This window comes from Saccopteryx bilineata, chromosome 1 (assembly GCF_036850765.1).
Source record: "Saccopteryx bilineata isolate mSacBil1 chromosome 1, mSacBil1_pri_phased_curated, whole genome shotgun sequence".
NCBI lineage: Eukaryota > Metazoa > Chordata > Mammalia > Chiroptera > Emballonuridae > Saccopteryx > Saccopteryx bilineata.
Genome location: NC_089490.1, coordinates 101850597 through 101858527, shown reverse-complemented (window position 1 = coordinate 101858527; position 7931 = coordinate 101850597).

Here is a 7931-nt window from a genome sequence, read left to right as displayed (position 1 = left end):
TAAATTCCTAGAACAATACAACCTTCCTAGACTGAGTCAAGAAAAAGCAGAAAGCCTAAACAGACCAATTAGTAGGGAAGAAATAGAAAAAACTATTAAAAACCTCCCCAAAAATAAAATCCAGGCCCAGACGGTTATACTAGTGAATTCTATCAAACATTCAAAGAAGACTTGGTTCCTATTCTACTCAAAGTCTTCCAAAAAATTGAAGAAGAAGCAATACTTCCAAACACATTTTATGAGACCAATATAACCCTCATACCGAAACCGGGCAAGGACAGCTCAAAAAAAGAAAACTGCAGACCAATATCTCTAGTGAATACAGATGCTAAAATACTAAACAAAATACTAGCAAATCGAATACAACAACATATTAAAAAAATAATACATCACGATCAAGTGGGATTCATCCCAGAATCTCAAGGATGGTTCAACGTACGTAAAACAGTTAACATACTACACCATACCAACAAAACAAAGAACAAAAACCACATGATCTTTTCTTTTTTCTTTTTTTTTTTTTTTTTGTATTTTTCTGAAGCTGGAAACGGGGAGAGATAGTCAGACAGACTCCCGCATGCGCCCGACCGGGATCCACCCGGCACGCCCACCAGGGGGCGATGCTCTGCCCCTCCGGGGCGTCGCTCTGTCACAACCAGAGCCACTCTAGCGCCTGGGGTAGAGGCCAAGGAGCCATCCCCAGCACCCGGGCCATCTTTGCTCCCATGGAGCCTCGCTGCGGGAGGGGAAGAGAGAGAGAGGAAGGAGAAGGGGTGGTGGAGAGGCAGATGGGTGTTTCTCCTGTGTGCCCTGGCCGGGAATTGAACCCGGGCCTTGGCCCGCCAGGCCGAGGCTCTACCACTGAGCCAACCAGCCAGGGCCATGATCTTTTCAATAGATGCAGAAAAGGCATTCAATAAAATACAACACAATTTTATGTTTAAGACTCTCAACAAAATGGGCATAGAAGGAATCTATCTCAACATGATAAAGGCCATATATGATAAACCATCAGCTAACATCATATTAAATGGCACAAAACTGAAGGCTTTCCCCCTTAAATCAGAACACGATAGGGTTGTCTACTCTCTCCACTCTTATTTAATGTGGTGCTAGAGGTTCTAGCCAGAGCAATCAGACAAGACAAAGAAATAAAAGGCATCCATATTGGAAAAGAAGAAGTAAAGGTATCACTTTTTGCAGATGACATGATCCTATACATCGAAAACCCCAAAGAATCTACAAAAAGACTACTAGAAACAATAAGCCAATATAGTAAGGTTGAAGGATACAAAATTAACATGCAAAATCTATAACCTTTCTATATGCCAACAATGAAACTTTTGAGAACGAACTAAAAAAAATAATCCCATTCACGATTGCAACAAAAAAAATAAAATACCTAGGAATAAACATAACAAAGAATGTAAAGGATCTATATAATGAAAATTACAAAGCAATGTTAAGGGAAATAAAAAAAAATACAATGAGATGGAAGAATATTTCTTGCTCTTGGATAGGAAGAATAAATATAATCAAGATGGCCAAATTATACAAAGCAATTTACAAATTTAATGCAATTCCCATCAAAATTCCAATGACATTTTTTAAAGAAATGGAACAAAAAATCATCAGATTTATATGGAACTATAAAAAACCCCGAATAGCCAAAGCAATCCTAAAGAAAAAGAATGAAGCTGGGGGCATTACAATACCTGACTTCAAACTATATTATAGGGCCACGACAATCAAAACAGCATGGTATTGGCAGAAAAACAGACACTCAGACCAATGGAACGGAATAGAAAGTCCAGAAATAAAACCACATATATATGGTCAAATAATTTTTGATAAAGGGGCCAACAACACACTATTGAGAAAAGAAAGCCTCTTCAACAAATGGTGCTAGAAAAACTGGAAAGCTACATGCAAAAGAATGAAACTTGACTACAGTTTGTCCCCTTGTACTAAAATTAATTCAAAATGGATCAAAGACCTAAATATAAGACTGAAAGAATAAAGTACATAGAAGAAGACATAGGTTCTAAACTCATGGACCTTGGTTTTAAAGGGCATTTTATGAATTTGACTCCAAAGGCAAGGGAAGTGAAGGCAAAAATAAATGAATGGGACTACATCAGACTAAGAAGCTTTTGCTCAGCAAGAGAAACTGACAAAATAAACAGACAGTCAACTAAATGGGAAATGATATTTTCAAACAACAGCTCAGATAAGGGCCTAATATCCAAAATATACAAAGAACTCATAAAACTCAACAACAAAGAAACAAACAATCCAATAAAAAAATGAGAAGAGGACATGAACAGACACTTCTCTCAGGAAGAAATACAAATGGCCAACAGATATATAAAAAGATGTTCATCTTCATTAGTTATTAGAGAAATGCAAATCAAAACTACAATGAGATACCACCTCACACTTGTTATATTGGCTATTATTAACAAGACAGGTAATAGCAAATGTTGGAGAGGCTGTGGAGAAAAAGGAACCCTCATTCACTGTTTGTGGGAATGTAAAGTAGTACAACCATTATGTAAGAAAGTATGGTGGTTCCTCAAAAAACTGAAAATAGAACTACCTTATGACCCAGCAATCCCTCTACTGGGTATATACCCCCAAAACTCAAGAAACATTGATATGTAAAGACACATGCAGCCCCATGTTCATTGCAGCATTGTTCACAGTGGCCAAGACATGGAAACAACCAAAAAAGCCCTTCAATAGAAGACTGGATAAAGAAGATGTGGCACATATACACTATGGAATACTACTCAGTCATAAGAAATGATGACATCAGATCATTTACAATAAAATGGTGGAATCTTGATAACATTATATGGAATTAACTAAGTAAATAAGAAAAAAACAAGAACTGCATTATTCCATATGTAGGTGGGACATAATAACGAGACTAAGAGACATGGACAAGAGTGTGGTGGTTACGGGGGGAGGGGGAGATGGAGAGGGAAAGGGGGAGGGGGAGGGGCACAAAGAAAACTAGATAGAAGGTGACGGAGGACAATCTGACTTTGGGTGATGGGTATGCAACATCAACAAGATCGACAAGATTGCCTGACCTGTGGTGGCGCAGTGGATAAAGCGTTGACCTAGAAATGCTGAGGTCACTGGTTTGAAACCCTGGGCTTGCCTGGTCAAGGCACATATGGGAGTTGATGCTTCCAGCTCCTCCCCCCCTTCTGTCTCTCCTCTGTCTCTCCCTTTCCTCTCTAAAATGAATTAAAAAAAAAAAAATAAAAGATCAACAAGATAACCTGGACATGTTTTCTTTGAACATATGTACCCTGATTTATTGATGTCACCCTAGTAAAACTAATAAAAAAAAGAGAAAAAAAAGATGTACAATTGAAATCTATATCATCTTATTAACTGTCATCCCAATAAATTTAATTAAAAAAAAGATTTGAAATAACAATTCCAGGACTGTATATAAAAAAAAAAACCCCGCTTTTATCCATTTTAGCTAAATATAACAGATTAAAATGAAGTTAAATCTTACTTTCAAAATGCTATTTATTTTATGAGTATAAACTGGAACGAAGTCATTTGATTCTCAGGTCAAAATATAACCAAATTTAAAGAATTAGGAAGATGACAGGAAGATGAAATACACATATCTCTTCAGTCCAATAAGATGAAAAGATGTTCAATGTCACTAATCATCAGAGAAATGAATTTTAAAACCACATTAATATATTACCTGTCAGAAAGGCTATCATCAAGAAATCAACAAACAGCCTGACCAGGCAGTGGTGCAATGCATAGAGCGTTGGACTGGGGTGCAGAAGGACCCAGGCTCGAGACCCCGAGGTCGCCAGCTTGAGCGCAGGCTTATCTGGTTTGAGCAAAGCTCACCAGCTTGGACCCAGGGTCGCTGGCTTGAGCAAGGGGTTCCTCGTTCTGCTGAAGGCCCACGGTCAAGGCACATATGAGAAAGCAATTAATGAACAAATAAGGTGTTGCAACGAAAAGCTGATGATTGATGCTTCTCTTCTCTCTCCGATCCTGTCTGTCTGTCCCTATCTATCTCTTTCTCTGACTCTCCCTGTAAAAAAAATAAATAAATAAAATATATATATATATACAAGTGTAGGCGAGGATGTGGAGGAAAGGAAACGCTTGTGCACTGCTGGTGGGAATGCAGACTGGTGCAGCCACTGTGGAAAAAAGTATGGAGATTCCTCAAAAAATTAAAAATAGAACTGCCTCACAACCCAGCGATTCCACTTCTAGGTATATTCTGAAGAACCTAAAACACTAGTTTGAGAGAAGATATGCACCACTATGTTCACTGCAGCATTATTTACAAAAGCCAAGTATGGAAGTAAGCCAAGTGCCCATCAGTAAACAAGTGGATAAAAACGCTGTGCAAATTTTGGAATATTAGCCATAAAAAAGAGTAAAATCTTACCATAAGTGACAGCATAGGATAGACCTGGAGGGTTATTATGCTAAAAGAAATAAGCTAGACAAAAAACCCCAAATACCATATAATTTCACTTATATGGAATCTAAGGAACAAAAAAACCCAAATAGAAACAGGCTTATACAGAGAACAGACTAATGGATGTCAGAGGGGAGGGGCACTGCAGGGCTGGGTGAAAGGTGAAGGGATTAAGAAGTACCAATTGGTAGTTACTAAAATAGTCATGAGGATATAAAGTACAGCATAGGGAATATGGTCAATAATATTGTAATAACTATAGATGGTGCCAGATGGGCACTTGAAATTTTGGAGGAAACACTCTGTATGTATATGATTGTCTAAAATCTAGTAAATCAAATGCCTTCACTTCTTTAATCTCATTCAACCTAACAGTCAAAGTATCAATCAGTCCTGTTAGAGATTGAATTGTGTCCTTCCCAAAAACATATATTGAAGTTATTAGCTCTTATTACTAACTGCCAGTACCTAAGAATGTAATTTTTTTAAAGTGAGAAGAGGGGAGACAGACTCCCACATGCACCCTGACTGGGATCCACCTGGAAACCCCTGGTCTGGGGCTGATGCTTGAATCAACTGAGCTGTCCTTAGTGCCTGAGTCAATGCTTGGACCAACCAAGCAGTCCTCAATGCCTGGGGCTGATGCTTAAACCAGTCGAGCCACTCGCTGCTGCAGGGAAAGAGGGAGAAGGGGAGGGAGAGGGAAAGAGAAGCAGGTGGTCGCTTCTCATGTGTGCCCTGACTGGAATCGAACCCTGGACATTCGTACACCAGGCCACTGATTAAAGTGGCCAGAGCCTATGAATGTGATTATATTTGGAGAAAGGATCTTTAAAGAGGTAGTTAAGTTAAAATGTGGTCATTAGAATGGGCCTTAATTCAATACAACTAGTGTTGTTATAAGAACAAGAAATTAGGACATACTCATAAAAACAAAAGACCAGGTGAAGGCCCTGGCCGGTTGGCTCAGCGGTAGAGCATTGGCCTGGCGTGCGGGGGACCCGGGTTCGATTCCCAGCCAGGGCACATAGGAGAAGCGCCCATTTGCTTCTCCACCCCCCCCCCCCCTTCCTTCCTCTCTGTCTCTCTCGTCCCCTCCCGCAGCCGAGGTTCCATTGGAGCAGGGATGGCCCGGGCGCTGGGGATGGCTCCTTGGCCTCTGCCCCAGGCGCTAGAGTGGCTCTGGTCGCGGTAGAGCAACGCCCCGGAAGGGCAGAGCATCGCCCCCTGGTGGGCAGAGCGTCGCCCCTGGTGGGCGTGCTGGGTGGATCCCAGTCGGGCGCATGCGGGAATCTGTCTGTCTCTCCCCGTTTCCAGCTTCAGAAAAATACAAAAAAAAAAAAAAAAAAAAAAAGACCAGGTGAAGACATAGGGAGACGACAGCTATCTACAAGCTAAGAAGAGAAGCCTCACAGAAAATCAACCCTGCTGACATCTTGATCTCTGACTTCCGGCCTTCAGAATTGTGCAAAATAAATTTGTTGTTTAAGCCACTCAGTTTGTGGTACTGTGTATGGCAGCCCTGGTAAGCTAATATACCTGTAAAGGTGCATGTTACACTTCTCTGTTGACAATGATGGCTTCTAGAAGTATTCTAAGCTAAAAAGAGGAACACCAGGATTAAAAAACCCAGATCTTTGTTTGGAACAGAATGCTAGTGATTTTCCTTTTACAAAGCCATAATTTATGGTACCGTATAATGGAAAGTGTTCCTTGGAAAGCATTTATGTACCAACGTAGAAGATGACACACAAATTTAGACAGATAATATTAGCTACTAAGTCCAGGAAAATATCACAATTGCTCCCCTTCTGTTCTTGGCTGCAAATCCAGCCCAGCTTGGTCCCCCACTTGGCAATGTGGGACCTCAACTGGGTGACAGGAAGAAGATGGCCCATTAATATGGAAGGTGGGAGGGCTCTGGATTGTAGCAAATAAATAATCAGTTGCACATGGTTTTTTGTTAGTGTAAGAATTAAAAAGCATATGTATGCTGGACAGTTATAGTTAGAATTAACTATTTACTTTTCATATTCAGCTTAGCTTTGTTTCCATGTTATTTCATGCAATTAATTCCCATTTCTACTCATTGATCCATAAAGTATATATAAACTTTTTAAAAAGGCACAAGCCATGGTTTACTTATTTGGGTTTTCTTCATATGAAGTAAGAGGAAAACTTTTTGAAGTAGGCTAGTATCAGTTAAAAAGGGAATGAGGGACCATGTGCAAGTAAAAAGCTACTTTAGAAAAAAGCATTTGTACAATAATTTATATAATTTTGAAATTAAGAGCATTCATTAACAACAATAAATTAAAATTCCATGAAAATAAAAACATGATTGGGAGATGTGAGTGAAAAAACAACAACAAAGTAAAAGCAAAGGTAAAGAAAGAGATGGCCGGAGTGACATGGAAATGTAGTTCTGGGCGTATAATCCCCAACTGCCCTTTAAAGAGTAAAGTGTAGCGATTCCCAGACAGCAACTTGCATAGAACATTCCTTTTCCACCTCCTGCTTCTCTTCGCCAGTTATCTCTCAGGTCTCTGTTTAAATACCTCCTTTGGAGACCAGTCTTCTGCTCACCTCTAAGACTAAAGTAGGTATCTCTTGTTCACACCCATAGCCCTGATAGCATTTTCTTTATAGCACTCGAAACACTTGTAAATACTCGTTCTGTGTCTCTTTTCTTGAACAGAATGTGAGCTCCATGACAGTTGTGACCATATCTGCCTTGTTCACTGCTGAGTCACGAGCACCTAACAAGCTTCCTGGCGGATAGCAGACACTCAACGTGTTAAACGAACAAAAGATGAGAAATGTATACTTTATTTGTATCCTTGAGCCAAAATTAGTTTGTTTCTGATAGTACTTTTTGAAGGAGAATCTAAGCTTCAAGATATTCCCTATACCTGCTTTCATATGAGGATAAGTGAAATAATTACAAAAAAGAAATAGAGAATGGGGTACTTTTCCTTTAATTCTGGCATTTTTATCACTTTCAGTTGAAGTTCCATGAGAAGAAAGAGCATGCTTGTTTTTACTTACTGTTCTATTACTTAAGGCAGCACCTGGCATATAGCAAATTCAATACTTCAGATGCAAATTCAATAATACAGATGCATATATATCTCATAACAAAAACATGTTGAATAAAATACAACTAAATATCAATAAAAATCAAGGCAAAAAAATATGTAAAGAATAATGACCAGTATGCAAAAAGATTACAAATACATCAAATCTTAAATTTGGCTTAGTTTCCTGAGAGCTCAAGTGGAAAGTGAAAGTCAATTTATTAATTAATATTATCAGAAAAGGAATTCCTTAGAGGTAGCAAAACTTTCCTATACAGATTAATTACTTTGTAAATGTGGGGTTCAATATAGAATTCACTAAATAAGTAATGGAGTAATGGACAAAACTTCCAAGAACATTCCTATATCCC